Raw genomic sequence first — 25,743 nt, forward strand, 5'->3', positions numbered from 1 at the left:
TGGTTTCTTCGTAATATGATTTTATTTGAATTATAAAACACTGGTAGTCGCACGCGGCTTTGCTTGCATTTTGGGGTTGGTACTTGGTCCTCAGGTATTAGGCATGAAAACATAGCCTTACTTGGAGTTGAAGCTGCTTTTATGCCAAATTGTATCAAATTCGTATAAGTTATTTGGCCGTAAAGAAATAAAAGTCAACGGAGTTTCTTTTGCATTTATAGTATTAGTATAGATAAACATGATCGTTTCTAATAATATTCGTTAAAACATTTCGTAGTTTTTTTTTTTCTATTTCGAATGAATGTTCAACAAGTCTGACGCCGTATATTATAAAGCCAAATATTTCATGAAAATTTTTAAATAGTAGTTATAGTTTAAAACTAAAATACATATACGTAACCGTGATCAGATTGCAAATAACTTTTTGCCGTTGCAATTAGTTTTCTGGGAAATTCCGGATAAAATAATTCAATTTACCAAACTTTTTAGAAGTTTGCCTTAAATCAATGTACTTTATTGAATAACATTTTTTATTACTTTTCATTATAAAACTGGTTTAAAAATCAGTTGATAAATATCATCCAGACTCATAAAAAAAATAGAAAGATATAGATAATACGATTCTATGTTCGCGATAGTTGAAATAGTAAAGAAGAGCTACAAAAAAAATAAAAAAATAATGACGTCGTAAGACAAAAGCTAGTCCGGCTTTTGGCGCCCTTCACTAGTAACGTCTTATGGATTTCACTCCCCGGGCTCTCAATGCAACGGCCTTGGCCCCATTTTCGCAAATAGGTTGACGCGCGTGAAGAAAAAAAAAAATTCTTCGGGTCATCAGTTTAACAAAGAAACGCTAAAAGCTTCAATTTTTTACGTTCTTGGGATTATTTCTGTAACAAAAGAATTGATTTTTGTATCTATTTTTTTGATAAGTTTAATGTTACATGTATTTAATAATTTTATACTTAGAAGTTTATTTTTATATTAAAAATAATTATGAAATTAATCAATCAATTTAATATTAAAGTTGGTACATTCAAGTGCTGTTCATATGAAACGCTTAAAAATCGACCCTAACTGGCCTAAATACAGGATGCGTAGTGTATTCGATGACCTTGGCCCAGATAAAGTGGTCTGCACCCTGTTACTAGATTGGTATGAGGGATCCTCTTAATATATTTTATTTAATATCGCCTTTATTGAATGACTTGTCGTATTATAGTACTGCAAAGGTTGAAGTATGTATTAAATATTATTATATAATATCTTTGCTGAAACAGAAACCTGTTTCTTTGTAATCGGTAGCCAAATGGTCAAATTTGCCACATGTGGTTACCACCATACATAGATAATGGTACTGAAAGAATTATTAAACATTTCTTACATTGCCAATGCGCGACCAATGTTAATAATTAAGAAAGAAAGAAAGAAATGTTTTAAGATGTCATGTTCCTTCAAACCGGAATACAATAACAATAACTGTTACTCTTTGGCGGCAAAATAACTAATGAGTGGGTGGTACCTATTCAGGAGGGCATAAAGCTTTACCACCAAGTATATATCAGTTATGAGCAAATGAGGGCAAATGGCGTCAATGCTAGATGCATCTATAAAAGAACAAGTAATTCGTATATCTTCATTGATAACAATGATTGACGGATTTGATAAACTTTCACCAATAACTATCGGAAATCAAAGTTATTATTTGATCCCTAATAATAATATATATTTATGTTTAATAATAAATTATTCTAGCTATTGTTACTAAGAATGTTTCCGTTTCGTGATTTCTGTAATATATTATGCAATAACGGTTTTTGAATCGAATATTTAAACGAATAAAATTTAAATATCGAATCGAAAGATCGAAAGTGGAGCATTTAAAATTATTGTTTTTATTTACGTGATTGTTGACTGTATAAAATTTTATTTTTGTTTTTAATTACATTTTTTTAATGTTTATTAATTTTGCCAACATTATTTTTTGTTTAGGGGTTTTAAAGTTATGGTAACAACTTTTGATATTATTGCGTCACATATAATAATTTGCATTATAAATTAATTGGCGATTACGAGGCCGAATGATTTAAATGCCGTATAAAAATTAAATGTTGTAATTTTCGAATCCGAATTATATTATTGCAATAAACGGAATATTTTATAATATTATGTGTAACCAGAGCTATTATGTGTCATAGCGCAGTGGATAGAGTGGGGGGGGGATACGTGGATTTTTATCGCGAGTTCGAATACGGTTAAAATTAAACCTGCCAAAGTAACACCATGTAAATATGTCATTGCTGAATTAAGGCCCTGTTTTCTATGAGAAAACTGAGAGTTTTTTCCACTACGCTGCTCCAGTGATTTTCGGTTGATTTCGGTGCTGGTTTGACATAATTTCGGTCTAATCATTCAGGTTTCCTTATAGAAAATGGAACTTACTTTCAATGGCAAGTAGATTGTCTAGTTTGAAAAACATATGTAATATTTTCGATAATCGCGTCCTTAATGGACATACAATTTAACTGCTCTTGTGTTTGTTATTTTGTGACTAAAGATATTTGCAAATACAGCAAATATTTTGTCCAGCGAAACTGATACTTAAACAACAAATTGTCAACAAATGCTGCCATTTTTCATTACAAAGTTAGTGGGCGGGTAAAGGGGTACCTCTTACGTCCTTTCTATCAGTCACCCTTACTGGCGGTTATAGAATAAGAAAATATTGAGCATTAATTGTATAATCAACGCGCCACCAATTTTGAAGGAAAACATTCCTTGGGACTGTTGGGATACTTGCTTACTAACCTTTCAAACCGGAACGAAATAATACTATGTATGTATTTCACCAATTTCTGTTTGGTGAAAGAATGACTCAAAATCCTACCATGTGCCTGTAGAACATATTAATAAAATTAGGATTGGCTAACTTCAGCACATGGGATTAATATAACTTGGACACGTGTACAATTCTGTTGGGTTGTTGACCCGTTTTTTCAGTTAAATTTCCGCTGTGATGAAGTAACGAAGTATTAACAAGCATCATAGGTAGTTAGGAAATTAGCGTAGATCGTTAAAACTATATATAGACCAATTACCGTACCATCTACGTTGTGGAGTCCAGTACTGTTACAATAGTAGGTCAAGCTTGCATTGTTCCCAATATGAAAATATCTGTACCAATATCGTGATGAAACTGTCTGTAACAATATTGGGATGAAGTTTTTTAGGTTGTTTTGTAGTTTATGTCTCATTTATTATGTACTAGCGGTCCATTCCGGTTTCACACGGAAGGATACAAGTTATTTTTTTATACTTAACTTTTTATTTATTTAATAACTTTTGTATTTATTGCTTTTTCTCGACATATTATACAATTGTCGTTCCATTTCAACTTATTTACACTAAAATTTAATAAATTGTCTGTTAGTGAAAACCGCATGAAAATCCGTTTTTAGTTTTGGAGATTATCGTGAACATACAGACAAACGCGGCCGAGAGGATTTATTTTATAATATGTAGTGATGATATTATCCTCCAATACTTATATCATTTTAGGATTAATTTGGTTTCTGTTTAAATTTATTGTACGGAAGACTGATTATCTGTGGCCAGTACAGAGCGACTAGAAAAAATAAAACAAACGGGCCAGATTCATTAACGGCCTCCGTAATCGAGTGGTGTGTACACCGGTTTTCATGGGTACGGTTCCCGAGGTCCCGGGTTCGATTCCTGTACGAGTTGATGTAGATTACCATTAGTTTTCTATCTTGTCTTGGGTCTGGGTGTTGTGGTACCGTCGTTACTTCTGATGTTCCATAACACAAGTGCTTTAGCTACTCACATTGGGATCAGAGTAATGTATGTGATGTTGTTGTAGAGTTGATGTAGATTACCATTAGTTTTCTATCTTGTCTTGGGTCTGGGTGTTGTGGTACCGTCGTTACTTCTGATGTTCCATAACACAAGTGCTTTAGCTACTCACATTGGGATCAGAGTAATGTATGTGATGTTGTTGTAGAGTTGATGTAGATTACCATTAGTTTTCTATCTTGTCTTGGGTCTGGGTGTTGTGGTACCGTCGTTACTTCTGATGTTCCATAACACAAGTGCTTTAGCTACTCACATTGGGATCAGAGTAATGTATGTGATGTTGTTGTAGAGTTGATGTAGATTACCATTAGTTTTCTATCTTGTCTTGGGTTTGGGTGTTGTGGTACCGTCGTTACTAATTACTTCTGATGTTCCATAACACAAGTGCTTTAGCTACTTTACATTGGGATCAGAGTAATGTATGTGATGTTGTCTCTTGTATGTATATTTATTTATTATGTTAGTATGCGTGACAGTTACGATTGACACATGCACACAAACACCATATTTTTTGACTGTGTGTGTGAACTTATTGGCAAATTGATAGTCACTATTTTTCAACGCTTTCTCAACTTCGACAGTCTATCCAGATATAAATAATCTGTACTTAATATTATAAATGTGAAAGTAACTCTGTATCTGTTGCTATTTCACTAACAAACCGCTGAACCGAATATGACGAAGCTTAGGTAGTATGAAGCATATTTGAACTCTAAGGTAGGACATAAGCTACTATTACTTACACATAACAATCTAACCCCTAAAACGCTGGAAAACTTCGGGCGACACCTATTCAAAGCATGAGAAATAAACGCACGTTTTATTTATAATATTAATAAGTGCAGTGTCAATGGCCTTAACAAAGCATTTTATAAGTGTATGATTGTAATAGCAATAAAACAGACTATTTCGAAGCCCTTAAGTCCGTCAGAACAGTAACCCTCGGTGTTTGCATAGGACTCCTCGTAAATCAATATCAGGATGTTTTTATACTAAACCTTTACTGGTATGTTTGTTTGCTTAAAGTAAAACATTTACTAAGTGTTTTGATGTTTTAAAAGAGCGGTATCTAAAGATCGCTTGGTTATATTTATAAACTGGTTTAACGAGTATTTTTTTCATTCACTCATTCAACTATTGTAATCTTGTATGCGATTGAACGTTAATATTCCGTTCCGTTCTTTTGCAGTTGTCTCCCACAGCTGGGCTGATGACTTTCTTCCTATTGAATAAGAATTTAGATCATGCTGCTTATTTCAAGCACACTTATAAAACTAAAGCCTTTATAAAATTGTCACTCAGATAATAAACTTGGACCGTTTGTTTTAGGTCTTTTATAATGTGACACTATCTCTAGCCTATTGCAATAGAAGAAGGAAAAAAGATAAACAAAACTTACATTGACGCATTTCACGCGATTTGCTAATAACATAGCTATATTTTGCACTAATAACATTTGATTAATATATCTTTATTTAAAATACAATACTATTACACTTAACTAGTTATTTCCACGTTAATTCTCCTACCAAAATACCGATAACAGTTTCATTGACGTTCCAAACTCAATTTTTTCGCAAAATCCATAGTGAATATCATAGATTAATCAAGCTCTCGACCAATGGTATCGCGTCGATTTGCTGCCAAATGTTGTCTATTTGTCTTTTCTCTTGTTATCGTTGGAATAGAGTATATATATGTATATACATATGTAAATAATCCAAGCTTTAAAAGGTTTATGACTTCCCTGCATTGGCAACTTTCCTCGTCGATTGTCCGAAGTGGTTTTTAAATTTGAATGGTTTGAATTATTGAATATAACATCTGTTTGTGTGTGTACAATACACGCGACAGCTGGCTAAGGGTGTGGCTCTGAATAAACAAAGACAAGCCAAATGCAAAGAAATACTCTATGTTGAAACGAAACAAATAATCTTTCGATTTCATTTTGTTTTATATGTGTTGGGTTGTTATGTGTGTAATGTTCTTGCATCTATATGATCAAATAACTCATATTCCAAGGTAGCTGGATAATCTATTATAGAGGTTTCTGTTAGATATGAGTCTTTTTTGTTTGGGTTAAATAATGTTAGGTTAGGTAACTTTGAGAGTCGAGATGGCCCAGTGGTTAGAACGCGTGCATCTTAACCGATGATTGCGGGTTCAAACCCAGGCAAGCACCGCTGATTCATGTGCTTAATTTGTCTTTATAATTCATCTCGTGCTCAGCGGTGAAGGAAAACATCGTGAGGAAACCTGCATGTGTCTAATTTCATAGAAATTCTGCCACATGTGCATTCCACCAACCCGCATTGGAACAGCGTGGTGGAATTCTTCTTCTCCACCAGGAGAGAAGCCTTCGCCCAGCAGTGGGAAATTTACAGGCTGTTGTTGTTCTTAAACAAATTTTGTGTTACCGTTTTAATTGAATTTAGTCATACATTAAAGATTAATATTGAATACAAAACATTTGAAGTAAGATATTAGTGCATGAAAACTGGCCAAGTCGTCACTATTCTCTAATTAAAGCCATAATCATCTCGGGTTCAGCGTTGAAAACAAAATTCGTCGACAACAAAAAGCAGGCTTATATCGAATAAATATGTCGTGTGTGACCTACACACGGCATTAGTGCAGCGTTAGGATTGCATTTGCTCCTTAATGGAAGAGGAAGCCTTATACCAACAGTGGGAAATTTACAGGCTGTTTATTTTTTACTTTTATGTCCTTTCTTGGAGTTCAAGTGAAAGCAAACTTGAAGAAAAGGGAAAAAGTTATTAATCTGTAACTCAATTACTCTTTCTGTGATGTAAGTAGACTATACATATAAAATACTAGGTGTCACCAGCGGCTTCGCTCGCATTTTACGTCGTTGGTCATGTGTAAGGCAAAAGTAGCCTATTTCCTTTCCTTTCTCAGAGTTCAAGTTTGCTTTACACAAAATTGCATCAAATGTGGTTCATCGGTTTGGTCGTGAATGAACGAAAGACTGGCGAGTTACTTTCACATTCATAATATTGTTATAGATTATGAACACTTATCACAGAGAATGTATCTTAGATAAATAATAAAGAATAACCGTTTGCTTCCATTGTTTTGCAAAGTTCGTTTAGATCATTGAAAGTGTGAATATGGGCTTTAAGAGATCTCAACTCGGCAATGGGAACTGGAATTTCAGTTCCATTGTCAGCGTTGTGACCTTTAACTTGATCTCTCGTGCAAGAACTGCTACGTGATGGCCGATTCATTTATCCATGATGTGCTTCACGCAACGCAATATGATACACTAATAGTAATACTCGATGTGCCACGGATTAACTTGCGCTTTTGTATTATGTGATATGGCTGTAGTTTTTCCGCGTTTAAGGTTTTGATTGTCACGTGTTACAACTAGCGCGCACCGGTAACTTTTGTCACGGTGACTGTTTCGTCACTCTTGTCAAGTCCGTGAATATGTACAGATGCAGACACAAATGTCACGTCGTAATGTGCGCGTACCTCCATACATATTCATGGACTCGACAAGAGTGACGAAACAGTCACCGTGACAAAAGTTACCAGTGCGCGCTAGTTCTTAGGCATCAAATGCCAAAAATTACAAATTTCATCAAATTCGGTTCAGCGATTTGGTCGTGAAAGAGCAACAGACAGACAGACAGAGCTACTTTCACTTTTATAATATTCATGTAGAAATATAGATAATATACCTACGTGGTCAAATAGTTAGAATCAAATATTTCGTAGGGACGGTAAAAGTCGAGTTTATATCAAATGTTACTAGAGTTGAGTAAGTTAGTGTAACTACAGGCACAAGGATAAAACGTCGCGTATTGGTCATATGGAGGGTGAATAATTTTTCTTACAATGTTTATGTGGTGACTAATTACCGTCAAGTTCACTCGCCAGTCCAAAAATTGGAAACAATTATCACAGTGTAGTGAATGAATTGTAATTGTTTTAAAATTTGAGAAAGATGCGGTATTCCAGGTTGGGTGCGTGGCTTGCTGGGGTACTAATAATTTATATTAGTGGAAGTAAAACAACATTTTCAGAGCATTTAAAAAAATAAAAAGACAGCTTGATGTTTGCAAGAACCATTTTTGTATTAAGTGTGTGTACTCACACACTTAATACAAAAAAGAGAAAAACAAGCGTTCTTCCTATTTCATCTCATCATTAACACGACCAGAAAGAGTTAAGACAGATATTTTTCGTGTTGTACGAGACGGGTGCTTAACCACTACTAACTAACCAAACAACAGATTGACGCTAAGATTTTTAAAGTGAAAAATCAAATAACATTATATTGGCCCAAACTGCAAGATCTGTGAACTTTAAGATCATAATCTAGATATGATACCCACGAGGTAGTAACAGTTATATGAATACGCGGATTTATCTGCAGTTACTTCAGATGGGAATAAATAGGATTGTTATTGCTGGATCAGTACAACAGATTCAGATATTATCTACTACAAACAAACAGATTTTTAATCATAATATTGTTATGTACGACTTGGTCCGCACGGTCTTCGCTGGTATACTTTTTATTGTTGCAAAAAAACATTCCTGCCTATTAATATACATAATTTCTTTTACTTCAATAACATTGGACTTTCATGCAAATTATAACCGCCGGTTTTAACACCAAAATGGGACTGATTTCTAAAGACACATTACTAGTACACCTCCATAAACAGAGTAAACATTTTAATTTTCAAGTCTCATATAACTATCACACGAAATTCCAAGCCCCGTTTTGAGCCCTCAAGGGTAGACTTTTCTATAATGTCTACACCCTCTAAGGAACCTGCCAAATTTTAAGTATGTAGGTGTTAAGGTTTCTGAGATTTTCAAAACCATAAGACATCATACATACTTTCAAGGAACCTTTTTTTGCCCTCAAGGGTGGATTTTCCTAAAATCCTATTTTAGCGCATGCATAGCTATTGTCTACGCCCTTTAAAGAACCTACCTGTTAATTTTCAATTTTGTAGGTATCGTTTTTGTATTTTAGTGATTGGTATTTCCTTTTTATAAAATTAGATAGTTGTATTGACACAATTACACGCACTACAATATCTAGCGGTAAGTAGTCCACTTGAAAAAGCCTTTCGTCCGTCTTCTATTCAATGTTTTGTAGTCGGTTTGGCAATCACGACTCGAGCTCACGTTTGAATTTCAATGTAGATTGTAAATTAGAAATCATTCATGATTTGAGAATCACAATATACATAATTTTGTTTCCTCTTACAATAGGCTATTTGAAAACACGAAAAATAAAGTAAAAATTACTATAATCTATATATATTTTGAGTTTAAAAATGGTTATTTATTATTATTAATTTGAAAATAATTATTATTTTATTCTAAAATCTACAAAAAAATGCATTTTTTTAAACGTTTGGCTTATGATAAAGTTATTTGCTTGCCTACTATATGTACCACAGATTATAATACAGGCAAGTGACGTCATTTCAGCGTCTTATTGTCCAAGCAGCATTTTCGTGCGCTATTTAAATATGGAATTTTTAAGGTGTCATTTTTCGGCAAATATGTACTAGAAATGAAAAAAGAACTTTTCCTGGGTTCCTTAACCTTTTCTAAATAATATAAAATGGATTTTAAAAACAATTAACATAGCGTATTCGGTATGAGAATGAAATATTTTAAGAAACAAATAACGTAACGATCTGTTGAGTAGTCAGACAAGTTAGACGTCAATCTAACTAAAACTATCCTCACTTTCTTTTCTATAATGTTACTTAGGATTAAATATATACATTAAACTATACATTTATCAATTTATATATCCATTAGTCTGTTAATAGGAATATCCTTAAATGTTTCCCAAAAGTACATAGATATCTCTCCAGTGAAGGAATTATAAATAAACGCTCGTATATTTTTTGACAAAGATATGTCCAAAAGCATTGACACTTTCTTTCGTATGCCTTTTTCTTTCATAGGATTTTATAGATGATGTTGTCAATTTCTTATTAATACAACATATGACGAATCATCCAGAATCGCATGTGTTATTTTTACATTTATGTTGGAAGTTGGAAGTTTACACAGTCCAATTTTTTGCTACTCGTCACATGCATATCAGTATTTTTACCGTTCAACTGACCGTCATGATGATTGGCATGTATGTATATACATAATTATGTGCAGAATGTATGTTGGGTTTTTGACTTATATAATACTGACTGTGCCCGCGACTTTTACGCGTTTGAATATAACAGAAAGTTATTGTTCAGTTTGAAGATTTTACTATAACTTATTACTTATTAAAATTAGCCTAAGTTTCTCCTTATTACAACAGCTATCTGCTAGTGAAAGTCCCGTCAAAATCGGTACTTCCGTTTCAGAAATTAGCCAGAACAAACAGACCACCAGACAATTAAGCATGAATATTCAGTGGTGCTTGCCTGGGTTTGAACCCGCAATCATCGGTTACGATGCACGCTTTCTAACCACTGGGCCATCTCGCCTCCCAATGTAATATATAAACAATGAAAAGTATAAAAACTAAATGATAGATGCGTAAATCTTTCCATTGTTTTCGAAGAATACAACGGATTGTTTATTTGAAATCAACTCGTCTATTTATTTCCGTGTATGTAGGTGAAACTGTCGCGGTAAAAACTAAACATGCTGTGTTTAGCCGTAACACGTATCATACATCTCATACATGTGTGAATCCCACTGACTTGATACGTTATTAATATCTACAGAATGCGACAATCGTTCTGGAATTCCTGTTATGCATATTTTCCGTTACAAGTGCATTATATATTTTTTTTCTTTTTTATGCTATAGGTTTGCGGACGAGCATATGGGCTATCTGATGGTAAGTGGTCACCACCGCCCATAGACATTGGCACTGTTAGAAATATTAACCATTCCTTATCCTTACGCCTTATATTTGTCGCAGAACCGATAACTGTCGGGGAAAACGTGTTCTAGAGTGGAGACCGCGTCTCGGCAAACGTAGTGTAGGACTTCCTCGGGTACGGTGGTGTAACGACTTACGCAAGACGGCTGGCAGGAGCTGGATGCGAGTAGCCCAAGAATGATCTCAGCGGCGTGCAATTGGAGAGGCCTATGTCCAGCTGTAGACGAAAATGGGCTGATTGATTGATTGATTCTGATTGATATCCTTACATCGCCAATCCGCCATCAATCTTGTAAACTACGATTGTTTGTCCCTTTAGTTAAAATACAAGATCTGAAAGTGAATTTATCAATACACTTAGAGGTATTATTTTGGTTACTTCTATATTGTGTGTAGTTGCCTGTTGCTTCCCTCACAAACAGACTTACAAATCGCATTTATAACGTTAGTTACCATACATTTAGTCTCAAAGTCTTAAGAAAAAAAGAGAGGCCATGTTAAAGGATCCAATTTTAATCCATCTTACTTAGCCTAAGAAAATATAGATAGTGTGATTATTAATAATAAATGTTTTATAACTATTTCTTATAGATATAACTACTTTTAAGTATATCTGTTCTACTAAAACATTTTTATTATTAAACATGTTTTTGCAAGGTTACGGATTATCACCATGAACTGGGTCCGTCAAAATGATACCATTTTTTGCTAGGCATTAGCCTTTTTGCTAGTCTGACTTAAATAATAAAAAAAAACTTGTTCAATTACTAATAACTCTTAGTACGTTAGTTTTATTCATCTAACTAGCGACCAGACCGAGCTTCGCACGGGTGCAATGTCAACTAAAGATACTATAGAATTTGTTTATTTACAACATTACATTAGAAACTTCTAAAACTATCAGTGTTTCCTTACTATATTATCTATGTATTACATACGAAAACCTTCCCCTCGAATCAGTCTAACTATTAAAAAAAAACGCATCAAAATACGTTGCGTAATTTTAAAGATCTAAGCATACATAAGCACAGACAGCGGTAAGCGACTTTGCTTTATACTATGTAATGATGAAGAAAATCAATTACAAAGAAATCAAGGTGAAACTTTCCGTTACAGATGTGGGAACTGTTATGATTTTTCCTATTATCTATTAACAATAACACGGCATTGTTGATGGAATAAAGCCTCCGCGACATCTGTCGCCGGTGAACTGACAGTCCCAAGGTTTGCTTCAGAACCGTCTTTCATTGTTCGGCTTACCTTTGAACTTAATATGGTCTATTTAGTTTGCGTTGAATACGCCAATAGACTTGTTTTTGCTTTCTATATCGAATTACGAGCATGAGCGTAACACCAAACGGCTTTTTCATGTGTAATATATTAAAACATATAATACCTTTTTGTTCTGAGGTATATAGTTTAAATTATTGCTATATTTTTAAATGTCAATCTACCTATAATAATTATACTTATCTTATTTAACATTTTAACATATAGTATATTCCAAACACAGAGGATAAAAGCCAAATAAACATCTTTGATGTTGAATTAAAGATAGCTTTAATATTATGTGCTGTACATTTTGGATTTGCGAAGAAAGGTCGTTTTAACAGTCGGCGAAAATGTTATCGGAGCTTTAGAGGACAAGTTAAAGTGGATTTAAGTAGTTAGTGTAATGACGTAGTTTTATAAGTTAAGATATATTAATCAAGTACTTTTAGTAGTGCACTATACATACACATTTCTGAGCTATTGGCAAATTGGTGTGTTTATTTTAAATAATTTTTCGATTGGAATATTCTATAAAAGGGTATTTTTAAATCAATACATAAAATGAAATTGAAGTGTCTGTTTGTAACATTAAAAGAGCCCTTTTTTACTCAATGCATATGTATGTATACACGGTACATATACCAAAATAACATTTTTTTACAAAAATTTGTCACTCTGTTTATTCCGGTTAATAAACATCCAGTTAACAAACCTCTCTGGAATAGCTGGACCGATTTTGACGGGACTTTCACTAGCAGATAACTTATATAATAGGGAGTAACTTAGGCTATAATATTTATTTTTTTGTTCAAATTCAAACGCGTACATGGTCGCTGGCACAGCTAGTTGGATATAAATAGTATGATGTAGTTTTGTAAATTAAGTTAGTAAGTGATAGAAGCATAATGAGCTCTGGCCAAACCGTATGGAATACTCAAATTTATGGTGTTTTTATTTTCAATCTCTTTTCGGTTGGAATATTCTAAAGACGTGTCTTTATAAATAATATATAAATCACAGTACATGTGTATGCAACTGAACTTCTGAACAGTTTTATCTATTTTTGGATATTTTTGTGGGTCCCTGGTTTATTTATATTAGATTCATTGTACCCTGTTTGTTACGCTGAGTGGCTAAGAACTAAATTAATACTTAAATCATCAGATAGTATTCAAGATATAAATGGTGCTACTATATAAAACAAAAATTAATATAATGCTATGTTGTCCTTCTTCCATATATATTGAATAGATTATATCTCTCTTTGCTCAATAAGTATCCACATAGTTTTCAATTTACTTTTGGATGTCTTTTCAAGGGAGAACATAGTTTCAAAGAACATATATAAGGCTACTTTTTGCTATTATAAATTCCTAACACTAAAGACCAGACCACTTCTCATAATTGGTATGTTAACAATCGCGTGGCTATATAGCTTAATATAGCTCTTTTTTCACCCTTATCCCTGAGTGCAAGCCAGCACGCGTAACATTTTAATTAATCTTCAAAACGCACTTTTTTAAGTACTGCGTAAAGACGCCATTACATAAATGCTGGTTTTAGATTTAAATGTTTATTTACTCGTAACAGTTGAGATTTTTTGATTCTTAATTATAAATAAAATTATTCTTTTATGATATAGGTGGTCGAACGATAAAATTGGACAGCTGTTTGTCATAGGTTATCTATACATATATTAACCATTCTGTAAATATTAACTATTCCTTACATCGCTAATGCGCCACCAATCTTGATAGCTAAGATATCGTGTTCCTTCAAACCGGAAGACAATACTACTACTACTATTACTGTTTGGCGGCAAAATACCCGATGATTGGGTGGTACCTACGCAGACGGGCACAAAGCTGTACCACCAAGAATGATTGCTAGCGCTAGCGCTTGGTGATACGTCTATATGTAAATTCTATATATTTTATTAAAGTTATTAAATTAAAATGGAGCTTGATATTTCGACATTATCTACGAATGTCTTTGTTCACGAGACTGAGTCTCAGTCTCCCCTGAACAAAAATAAAAAAAACATCGTAAATATCCCGAAATTAATGACTTTAATAATAAAAATAACCATGTTAATTTAAAATCTATATCTTTTTTTCTAAATAACAACCTTCGTCTCGTGCTCTTGTCATAGTTAGCATTTCTAAAAAAGTCTGTCGATTGTGTTTATTATCAATGCATTCACAATATTGACCATATTACGACCATAAATCTTTGGCGGAAAACATTACATATATTAGTGTTTAGTGTTTAGTCTTAGTTGCTAGAAACAACAATACATATGAGACAACATCACATACATTACTCTAATCCCAATGTAAGTAACTAAAGCACTTGTGTTATGCAAAATCAGAAGTAACAACGTTACCACAAACACTCGACCCAAGACAACATAGCAATTATTGATAATCTACATCGACTCAGCCGGGAATCGAACCCAGGACCTCGGAGTGGCGTACCCATGAAAACCACGTAGGTCGCCTTATATGTTATATGTCTAAAACTTTTCCATATGACTACTATATCAAATCATATAAAACCAAATCAAAATATACTATATTTAAATAGACTTCTGGAAGTAGAATTAGATCATTAATATTCGATAATACACCTTACATACAAACAAATTATATTAACTAAAATAACGTATTCTACAGCTGCTGTAACAAAACTTGCATCTAACAGTACAAAATGCATGAAAACTCCAAAAGCGCTAAATAAATTAACATAACCTTGCTTTGTAGTATTACTTAACAGTTGAACGGATGTGTGAATTATAATTTAATCTGTATTTATCGCACAGTGGAAACATAAATTAAGCTTAAGTTGTTATTCGAAGGCCTAGTAATCAAAAATGTACCTGAATACTTACCTTCCCATATGTGTATATCATTATTATTCTATTATATACCTACTATATAATACAGCTTAAGTACTTGCGCTTATCGTTGGCTGTCCCTATGTATGTTTTAAAATTACGCAACGGATTTTGATGTGGTTTCTTCTAATAGATAGTGATTCGAGAGTAATGTTTTTGTATGAGTTTTGTATGAATATGTATTGAGTACATCATTACATATAAAACATAGTAGTTTACCTATGTATGCTTAGATCTTTAAAATTACACAAAGGATTTTGATGTAATTTTTTTTAATAGATAGTGTGATTTGAGAGGAATCTTTATACATATGTACAATATATATGCCCAATACAGTGGAGAAACACTGATAATTTTAGATGTTTCTAATGGAATATTGTAATTAAACAAATTCTGTAGAATATTTACCATCATTGCGGCCGGGGCGGGTCGCTAGTAGAAGTAGTATATAGTGTATAGTATGTACTACAGACGGCAGTTTTATGATAGGCGTAATTATTCCTTCCAGAGCCCTTCAAGCTTCGCAGAGTATCAGACAACGACCATCTGAGTAGGGAGTTAAACCCCCTTTGCCTGTTATTAACCAAGGACGAGATAATGGGTTTACATCAAAATATTTTTTTTTTAATTTCATTTGGACTATTAAGCCACTTTATAAGCCATTATTGCTCTATACATATCGGGGGTGTAGGTAATATTAAATGTTATTTAAAATGATAATGCGCTTTGATAAAATTGGGAACACAGCATGACTTATTATTGCTGTTTTAGGAAAGATAGATAGTTAGATAGATGGATAGATAGATGGATGGATAGATGGATGGATAGATAGATAGATAGATATATAGATAGTTAGACAGATAGATAGACAGATAGATAGATAGATAGATAGATAGATAGATAGATAGACGACCACAAAAGCCTTACGTACTGCAAAATGTTCTCCTACAAGCACACTTATTATTTGATGGTCAAATTAACTACCACCGATTCATAAAAATAAACACCCTAACCTGAGAATAACCGGCAAAAGATATCCACGGTCTTTTTTTAGTCATAATTAAATACATATATCACAATTGAATACACACTTGAAATTGTGTACCATTGTATAAATATGGCGAAAAAGAGTAACTACTGAGTTTCATATTCTTGCTTTCTTCTTGGTAGAATCTACTTTCCTAAGCAGTAGTAGATTTATATTAAATTAAACACTGTAGTGCTTTTATGAGTCAACTTGAATGAGGAATATTTTGACTATGAATTTGACAATGATTTTAAATTTTACTACTTTTTCATATTAATCCTCAGAATATTTATATGGTATAACTATTTTATATCGTTAACCCAACAAGACATTTATTTATTAAAAAAAAGCAATAATAACCTCCGTGGTTGTGACGAAATATTTTCTGTCAACATATTTGATTTCATAAGCAAATAGTCGATTCTAGATAGCGTTTCGTTGGACAACAAAATAACCATGATCCTTTGTTTTCATATGAACGATGTGTGTCGAAATGTTTTGTTTAATTGGCATGACCAAGTACACGCCATGTTGCGAGGATGTATTTTTTTATTGTCTCTGGTTATGACGTGAAACGCAAGCGAGACGTTACCTAATTTGCTTTTAAATACATATAAGGTTTGTTGCGAACAATACATTTTTTTTCGAAAGCTCGATTATAAACAACAACAACAACAGCCTGTAAATTTCCACTGCTGGGCTAAAGGCCTCCTCTCCCTTTGAGGAGAAGGTTTTTGGAACATATTCCACCACGCTGTTCCAATGCGGGTTGGTGGAATACACGAGCACGAGATGAATTATAAAGACAAATTAAGCACATGAATCAGTGGTGCTTGCCTGGGTTTGAACCCGCAATCATCGGTTAAGATGCACGCGTTCTAATCACTGGGCCATCTCGACTCATTATATCTCATCACGATTATAAACAAGCGATATACCCTGGCTACGCACGAGTGCAAATTGTAACAAGGAAGGTAACGATAAAAATAATTTATAATATCGTCGTCATTAGTTCCGGAGATTACCCCCTACAAACAAACAATTTCTACCTATTTATAATCTATACCGATGCGTGCATCTTAACCGATGATTGCGGGTTAAAACCCAGGCAAGCACCACTATACATATGTGCTTAATTTGTGGTATAGTTCATTTCGTATAATTCATCGTGAGGAAACCTGCATGTGTCTAATTTCATCGAAATTCTGCCACATGTACATTCCACCAACCCGCATTGGAACAACGTGGTGGAATATGTTCCAAACCCTCTCCTTAATGGAAGAGGAGACCTTATCTCAGCAGTGGGAAATTTACAGGCTGTTACTTTAGTTTACTTTATAATCTATACTTCTATACTAATTATATAAATTTGAAAGTAGATCTGTCTGTCTGTCTGTCTGTCGCTATTACACTACCAAACCAATTAATCGAATTTGATGAAATTTTTTATGAAGCATACTTGAACTCCAGGGAAGAACATAGGCTAGCAATGTTATGACAATGACTAGCAATGTTCTAAGCATACATAGGGACAGACAGCGGTAAGCGACTTTGTTTTGTGCTATGTATATTAGGACTTTTTGGAACGTATTTTTTAGTTGATTTATTTTAACAAATTGAAAGGACTTATGTAGACGTCTGTATCTATGGTTTGGTAAAAAGCAACTTCACGGTGCACTGACTGCGCCCTAAGTGCAACGAGTTGAGAGTGGAAAAAAAAATAATTAGTTCCGTTTTTGTAAGCTGTTGAAATCGTTATAAAAAGGCGGTTGGAATATTTTGATCGTTGAGATATTTATATTTCGAGTCAACAAAGAAACATAAAGATAATGTTTGTCGTTTTATGTTTATGTTTAAAAATGGTCTCACGAAATATCCCAGGAAGCAAGAAGACCTTTACTAATTTTGGCCAAAGTATGAGTCTGAGAATGTAGCTGTAACTTTCCCACTGCTGGGATTAGGAGTCCTCTTCCTTTGAGGAGGTTTGTGGTTTTTTTTACTTCAATGCTGGTTGGTGGACATATGTTGCAGAATTTATTTGAAATTAGACATAAAGATATGTAGGTTTCCTAACGACAGAGCACGAGATGAATTATAAACACAAAATAAGCAAACGCAAATGTAGTGTTTACTTAGATTTGAACCTGCAATCATTGGTTAAGATGCATGCATACTGGACCATCTCGACATCTCGGAATTATGGGTGAAATTACTGAAAGTGGGACTTTTTGTATTCACCATAATTTTAAAGTAAATTGTTTTAAGGATTTACAAACAATGTGCACCAATTCTATCTATTCCATAACGTCTAAATAACTACAATTAATTAAATGCACTCTTTATTTTTAAAATTATTAAATAAACGGTTTCACGAAAAAAATCATACCCATTTTAAATTTCGAGAACATTACAGAATCATTTTGATTGAAAAATTGGCGGGAAAATATAACGCTAACTTTTGCACAGATAATATAGGTAATGTAGGTATCTCTTTAATAATGACGAATGATGAATTGGTAGAATTCAATAATAATTCTTACCTATAAAATGTCAAAGAAAGCCACGAAAACGTGTTCTAGAATACTAAGCTAAGATTCCGAGCTATAAATCAAACTAAGTCCAGAAACATCCGATATGAAGCATAAAAGTCGCACCAGACTTCGAATATACGTTTATTATTTTACATACAAGCGAAAATGAATCGTAACACCTCACTATAAAGAACGAAATAGCTTACAGAAATTTAATAGTCGAGTCGTCATGGAAAACCCTACAGTGACAGTAACCTGTCTATGAATGTTCGTTCAGGCGTTTTTGGTCCTTATATCAAAGCATTTAAGTTGAAAATCCTATGATGCACGCACGTGATGCATGGAGTGAGCTAATCTTGACAGTTACTCAGCAACCACGTCTCGATTTTGATTACTATAGAGCTGTTTTGTAAGAACACACTTGATACTTGTTGGTTAAATGTCGAAAAAAGATTTATGGTGTTAAATAAGACACGTGAACGAGTTTAGTAATCACGATCAGATACGACGTCCATTTTTATTGCGGCTGTACAGTTAAAGATCTTTGTCTATTCTGAATGAGAAAAAAAAGTAGTTTGAATGAGGATTAACTTTTAAGCATTTTACATTTCTCTTGTATATTTTTTCATTAGCTTGAGTTTGAAATGACGTCTTACTGTGGGTTTTAAGGCTAAATTTCTGGACCATTCATATCTAAAAATAAATAGTGGAGTCCCCTGGGAAAGTAATATCAAAACATACGCCTAATGTATAGTATAATTATCGTCCTCAATTACATTTTTTTAAATACCGAATAATAAAAAAAATCAGCCAAAATATATATAATAAAAAATTTAACAAAAAGAAAGCCTTCAAAACAAAACAATGTTTTAAAACAAATTAATATGCACTAAAAAGTAATAAAAATAATTGCACTTCAAAATATTTTTAGACTCCTTCAAATTAAAAAGAAATGAAATATATTAGGCTCTTTAAAAGTTGATTTACAATTATACGAGTATAACGTAATTATTATTTAGAGCCGGTGTCAGTCAAAAAAACCCTAAAGTATATCAAAAAACCCTAAAGTAACAAACATAAACGAATTGATAACCTCCTCCTTTTTTAAGTCAGTTTAAAAATACATGAAAATGAATCAAAGTTCAAATAGATGATCAGAGATGTATCAGTACCTACGTCTCGCGATTCCAAGCAGTTAATAAGAGTACTAAGTCTACGTATTGCCTTGGATGTAAGCCAAAATTAGATTTAAACATCAGTTATCCCGGAGCATCCTTAGAATTTCGCATCGCCTTTGAAACTGAAGATATTTCCATCAGAAATCCTGCAGACATTTCATTTAAATAAGTCTTTATATTTGAAAATGTTTATGAGAGCTAAGCTGGACTAATCATTATTCCATTTACGGTGTGTTTATAATTAATTTATTACTTAATGGCGAAAGGTCTTATATTCACCAACCTTCGGTACAAAAATGTGGTACAATGGATCTCCCGAAATCCTCTAACTTTTTATGCAAATTTATCCCACATTTGCTTAAAAAGTTTTTTTTTGTATGAAGCACAATACTTCTTGGTAGTTTTAAGCGTTACCCATACATAAGCATCACAAAGATTATTGAATATATTAGTAACTAGCAATCACCCCGGCTTATATCTCACTACACATGATTAGATTTTTAAATTTGGATGATTGTGTCCGTAGATTATCTCTTTATTTTAATATTGTATGATATGGGTATACTGTGCGCATGCTTATGCAGAATAATCTAGCGTCTAGCTACTGAGAATGTTGAATTATAGCTAAGAGGACATTATAATTTACTGCTATCCATAGATCAAGAGTGATATATGCTTAGATATATAAATAACAGTTATGATCGTATAAATTACTGTTATTTATATATTTTAATTACTCATGTTGTCTTGTGTATTATGATGTCTTTCCTGCGAAATAAAGAAAGGGTCTTATGTAATCCCCTCTTTTTTTCGCTGGATAATCTCTCTAACGAGTTTTATCCACATGAAGCATTGAAGAAGCGGGACTCCCCGGTGCTAAGAAAGCCTATCGTACAGCGGTTCATGGGAATATCCACTAAAAAATTACCGGTGCCGTGTTTTCGGGAGACATTACGGGATACTTTGCGCTTGCTACCGTGACGCCTCCACGCTTGATCCATCTTTTGCATTGAATCTTAATTAGTTAGAAGGATATTACAACATAAATCGTTGCCCCTAGATCTGTTTATTTGGAATTGATAAATAAGAGAAGGTATGTACAGAATTTTACGAGCGACCACCTCAACAACACGATCAAACCGCTGAGCCGAATTTGATGAAATTCGATATGAGGCAAATTTGAGGTCCAAGGAAGGACATAGGCTACTTTTTGTCTAACAAATGATAAACAACATCCTAAACGCGAGCAAAGCGCCGGGCGACTAATATTATTTGTATGTATAGTCTATTTCCATAACAAAAGTAATTCAGTTACAGATTAGTAACTCTTTCTTACACTATTTTTTTGTCTATATTTCCATCATAATTCCTCATCCATCATCATCATTTTTCCTCTGTTCGGCATACTTTTTTTTTGGCTTTGCGGAACTTAAGTGCTACGAATCATTCAAATACATTCGTAATATCAAAAATGATTTTGGTATTACTTCGACTGTACAAGCGCTTAGATTGAATAAAATCACATTGATTTATAAATATTTGAGTTCAACGATCTTTTCGCTTCTTTTATTTTATCGTCCTTTTCAATTTTCTTTTTGTCGTTAAATAGCGATGTATTTAAACGTAAAGAGATCACAAAAGACAGAATTTACTTTGATCGTGTTCACTCGTTCGTTCCGCTCAGCTATTTTTACAGATAACGTGAATCTGAACGTGTCTACTTGTATCCGTTATTTTTTATCTATATTTGTGACAGACGATAGATTTATACTTAGTTCTGATTTTAAAAAAGAAATATTGGAAAATGTTCTTTTTTTAAAACTAGTTAAATTGACTGACTGATAGCCTAAACTAGTTTAATGGGATGGTTTTTAGTAATGGAAGGAATGTGAGCTTTGTTATTTTTTTTATTCAGCATTTTGTCGTTAAATAGGTAATGAAAGTTATTGAGGAAATTCGGTTTTTTCAATGCTAGAAACATAATAATGAGTAAGTGTTACCAACAATGCAACACATTGAAATAATTATAGCATTTTTCCAAAAAAATCTGATACTAAAGACTATGTAATTTTTTTTTATTGACGAATATTCTAAAGAATAACAATTTAAGGACATCGATTTGTTTTGTCTTATTTACATTTCTTTCCTATTATGGGTTGAGAGAACAATCGGCGACCCCTACACGTCCGCAGCCGTGTGCTACTTAAGTATCTATTATGTTTTCACATATTTTGAAGTTATGATAATAGAAAATACCAGACAAATGATCGCTGGTTCAAGTTCAAGCCCATACTAATTCCTTTAAGATTTCCTATGACAAACATATGTTAAAATGTGTCTTGTGTAACATGTTACGTTATGGAATTAATTAAATTAAAAACAAAGGAGTATCGTTAATCTTGATTACACTCACACATGGAAGTAGTGGGTATGTTGTATGGAATCCATGCACACACGCGTGAGAATAGAAAGATGGTCGTACTGTTTGTCGTTGAGGTACAAGAGTCAGCCATACCCAAAGGATATATCACATTAAAGTCATGAATAATATGATTCTGAGGATTCATGATTAGCTTAAAACAGTTTGCATGTACTAATAATGATAGAAATAATGATGCATTACGGGCTTTATTTATTAAACAGTAGCCGCCCGCAACTTCACTCAGGTTTTAGAGTCATGTTTTAGGCAAAAAGTAGCGTATGACCTTTCTTGGAGTATCTTATATGTATACTTGGGGGGGGAGGCGATGAAACAAGAGATCAAAATAGCTCAAATGTTTATTTTCAGTTCATTCAGTCGAAAATTTAAAAAGATTTGTAAAAGATTTCATTCCCTATTTTTATCCCCTTAGGAGTGGAATTTATCAAAAGATTTTCTAAGCGGATGCCTACGTCATAATATCTGAATGCGTGCCAAATTTCAACCCCGATCCGTCCAGTGGCTTGTGCTGTGCGTTGATAGATCTCACCTTTGTGTTATATATATTTATAGAGATATTGAAATATGTAACTAGTCCTTCGAGCCGGATACGTACGTATAATTTAAACTTAAGCCAATTTTATAGTAACTTAACATACTTTCACAGAATGATAATATTAAGTAACCATTAAAACAGTTCGCCGATTTCACGATCGGATTGCTAGCAATTTAAAATCGATTTGGGCCGGTGCGATAATTCGAGAGCAAAAAATGAGTATAATTTTATAGGGAAGTGCAGAGCGAACGAGTTAACATAATATAGAACATCTCGTATTCTAGAAAGTGGAAAATCGATTTTCTTGTACGTTATATAATATTATTAGCTTTTTTATATATATATACTGTTATACACAGTGACGTCACATTTTTTGATTTAGGAGGTTTCTCTGTGGAGATGATCGTTTAGTTACCACTTGTAAACAGTTCGGGGTCATTTAAACTTTCTTGCTTGTCTTCCAGTTAAATTTTAACAAATCTGTATCTACTGATAAATCAGAGACTATAATACCTACAAATTTGAATTTTAGAATTTGGAATTTTGGTTCCTTATACATATTGGGTGCAGACATCTGTGAAAACGAATTTTACGAAAGTCCACCACTAAGGGTATAAAACAAGGGCACAAAATTTGTATGGGGTTTGGAAATATTGGTTTAATGAATTTTGCACGGATAAAGCCACAGTTTCAGCTAGTTATATGAATACGCACATGGACATCTGCGACACCAGGGGGATTGCAGGTGCGTTGCTGGCCTTTGAGGAAGGGTTACGCTCGTTTCTTGAAGGTTCTACGTAAAGATAATGTCCCCAATAACAACAACAACAGCGGAACATTCTGTACTAGTTGTCGCCGCGACTTGATACAAGACACACAGATACAAGGCATAAAAATTATGCCTGGTTGTAAAGTTGCATACAAAATTTCATCAAAAACGGTTCAATGGTTTGTCCGTGGAAGAGAAACAGAGAGGCTGATATAGCTCTATATGCCTCTTTCGATTTAAAAAAGTAAAAGTAAAGTAACAGCCTGTAAATTTTCCACTGCTAGGATAAGATCCTCTTCCATTAAGGAGAGGGATTGAAACATATTCCACGCCGCTGTTCCAATGCGGGTTGGTCGAATGCACATATGGCAGAATTTGGAATTAGACACATGCAGGTTTCCTCACGATGTTTTCCTTCACCGCCGAGCACGAGATGAATTATAAACACAAATGAAGCTCATAGGTACATATCGTGGTGCTTACCTGGGATTGAACCCGCAATCATCGGTTAAGATGCACGCGTTGTAACTACTGGGCCATCACAGCTCCTCTTTCGATTTATAATGTTAGTTTAGATGATCTGTTCCAGTATAATGTGCAAAATGTATTCCTCTTGCTTCGGCCATTTGCTATCTCTTTTCGAGCTTCGATCGAGCTTTCACTAAAGTTAGAGCTTTTATGAATATTGTAGTTATATATATTTTTTTTATTTATGGTATAGTTGGCGGACGATCATATGGGCCATCTGATGGTAAGTGGTCAGCATCACCCATAGACAATGACGCTGTAAGAAATGTTAATTATTCCTTAAATCTTCAATGTGCCACCAACCTTGGGAATTAAGATGTTATGTCCCTTGTGCCTGTAGTTACATAGTTACATTGGCTTACTCACCCTTCAAACTGGAACACAACAATACTGAGTACTGTTATTTGGCGGTAAAATAACTGATGAGTGGGTGGTACCTACCCAGACGGGCTTGCACAAAGCCCTACCACCAAGTAAGATTCGTTAAGATTTTAACTAAGCGTGAAGGCCGCGAGCGTTTGAGATTGAAAATTAGAAATTAATTACCAGATTATGATTAGTTTTCCACAAGGTTGTTTGCTTAGCGGACTTTAGAAAGATCTAGAAGTCACAGATAAATCTTAAAGATGTCCAGCGGTCTATACTGTCATACCATTGGGTTATTGATGGATATTTTACACACTGTAAAGAATGATGTTAAAATATATAACTTACTTATTCATTAATACTTTAAAAAAATCGAGTTTTAATTATCTTTGAATTTATTGGATACGTGAAGATGGCAATACTATTTTTTTTACGGTGGATTAATCACTACATATTATAGAACAAAGTCGCTTTCTCTGACCCTATATCCTCATCCTTGACGACCTCCATGGTCGAGTGGTGTGTACACCGGTTTTCATGGGTACGCCACTCTGAGGTCCCGGGTTCGATTCCTGGCCGAGTCGATGTTGATTACCATTAGTTTTCTTGGGTCTGGGTGTTTGTGGTACCGTCGTTACTTCTGATTTCCATAACACAAGTGCTTCAGCTACTTACATTGGGATCAGAGTAATGTATGTGATGTTGTCTCATATTTATTTATTTATTTATATCCCTTTGTATGTTTATATCGTTAAAACTACATACTACAGCTTTGCATTCGAGGGAAGCCGGGGCGTGTCGCTAGTACTCTACAAAATATAGCTGCATTTAATAGATTCAATTATTTTACGATGGCCGCGCGTTTGATTGCCAATCGATGTTTATCGTTGAAACAGGGCACAGATAATAAACACGCCTGATTTGTGACTGTTTATGGCTGTTGCGCGTAAGCGTTACTTGATGATAGGTCAATGACCGGCGTTCTTTGTTCGAAACAAATTCGAAATTATTTTCATAGATAAAAAATAATTTTGACGTGTGTTGTGCATTTATAAAGGTAGCTTATGTTACATGTCTTGGGCCTGAAACTATCTCTATGCGCTTTAGTTTAACACTCTATAGTAATATTATTTTCTGTAGTATAAATTATTTATTTTTTAAATGTTGAAAGTATTACTACTATTGAGTTTCTTGCCGGTTCTTTACAGTAGACTCTACTGCCCGAACCGGTGGTAGCTACACTTAATTGTTAAATGACAATTCAAAAGTTGACTATAGTTTTTTTTTTATTCGCATTTATAATATTAGTTAAACGATCCATATAATACTTGTTGGATTTTCATTGTACTGATTATTATTTTATATAGTAAATATTCTTAATGCAAGTTAATATCTAGAGATGTAATTGGCGCCGACTGTCCGGTTTT

The 25,743-nt window shown here is 33.7% G+C and overlaps 1 protein-coding gene across 3 annotated transcripts in view; it reads left to right on the top strand.

The window, feature by feature from the left end:
• Nucleotides 1-25,743, top strand: part of LOC124540099 — a 73,763-nt gene that overhangs the window by 1,377 nt on the left and 46,643 nt on the right. The gene's annotated exons all lie outside the window — the stretch shown is intronic.

This window comes from Vanessa cardui, chromosome 24 (assembly GCF_905220365.1).
Source record: "Vanessa cardui chromosome 24, ilVanCard2.1, whole genome shotgun sequence".
Lineage (NCBI taxonomy): Eukaryota > Metazoa > Arthropoda > Insecta > Lepidoptera > Nymphalidae > Vanessa > Vanessa cardui.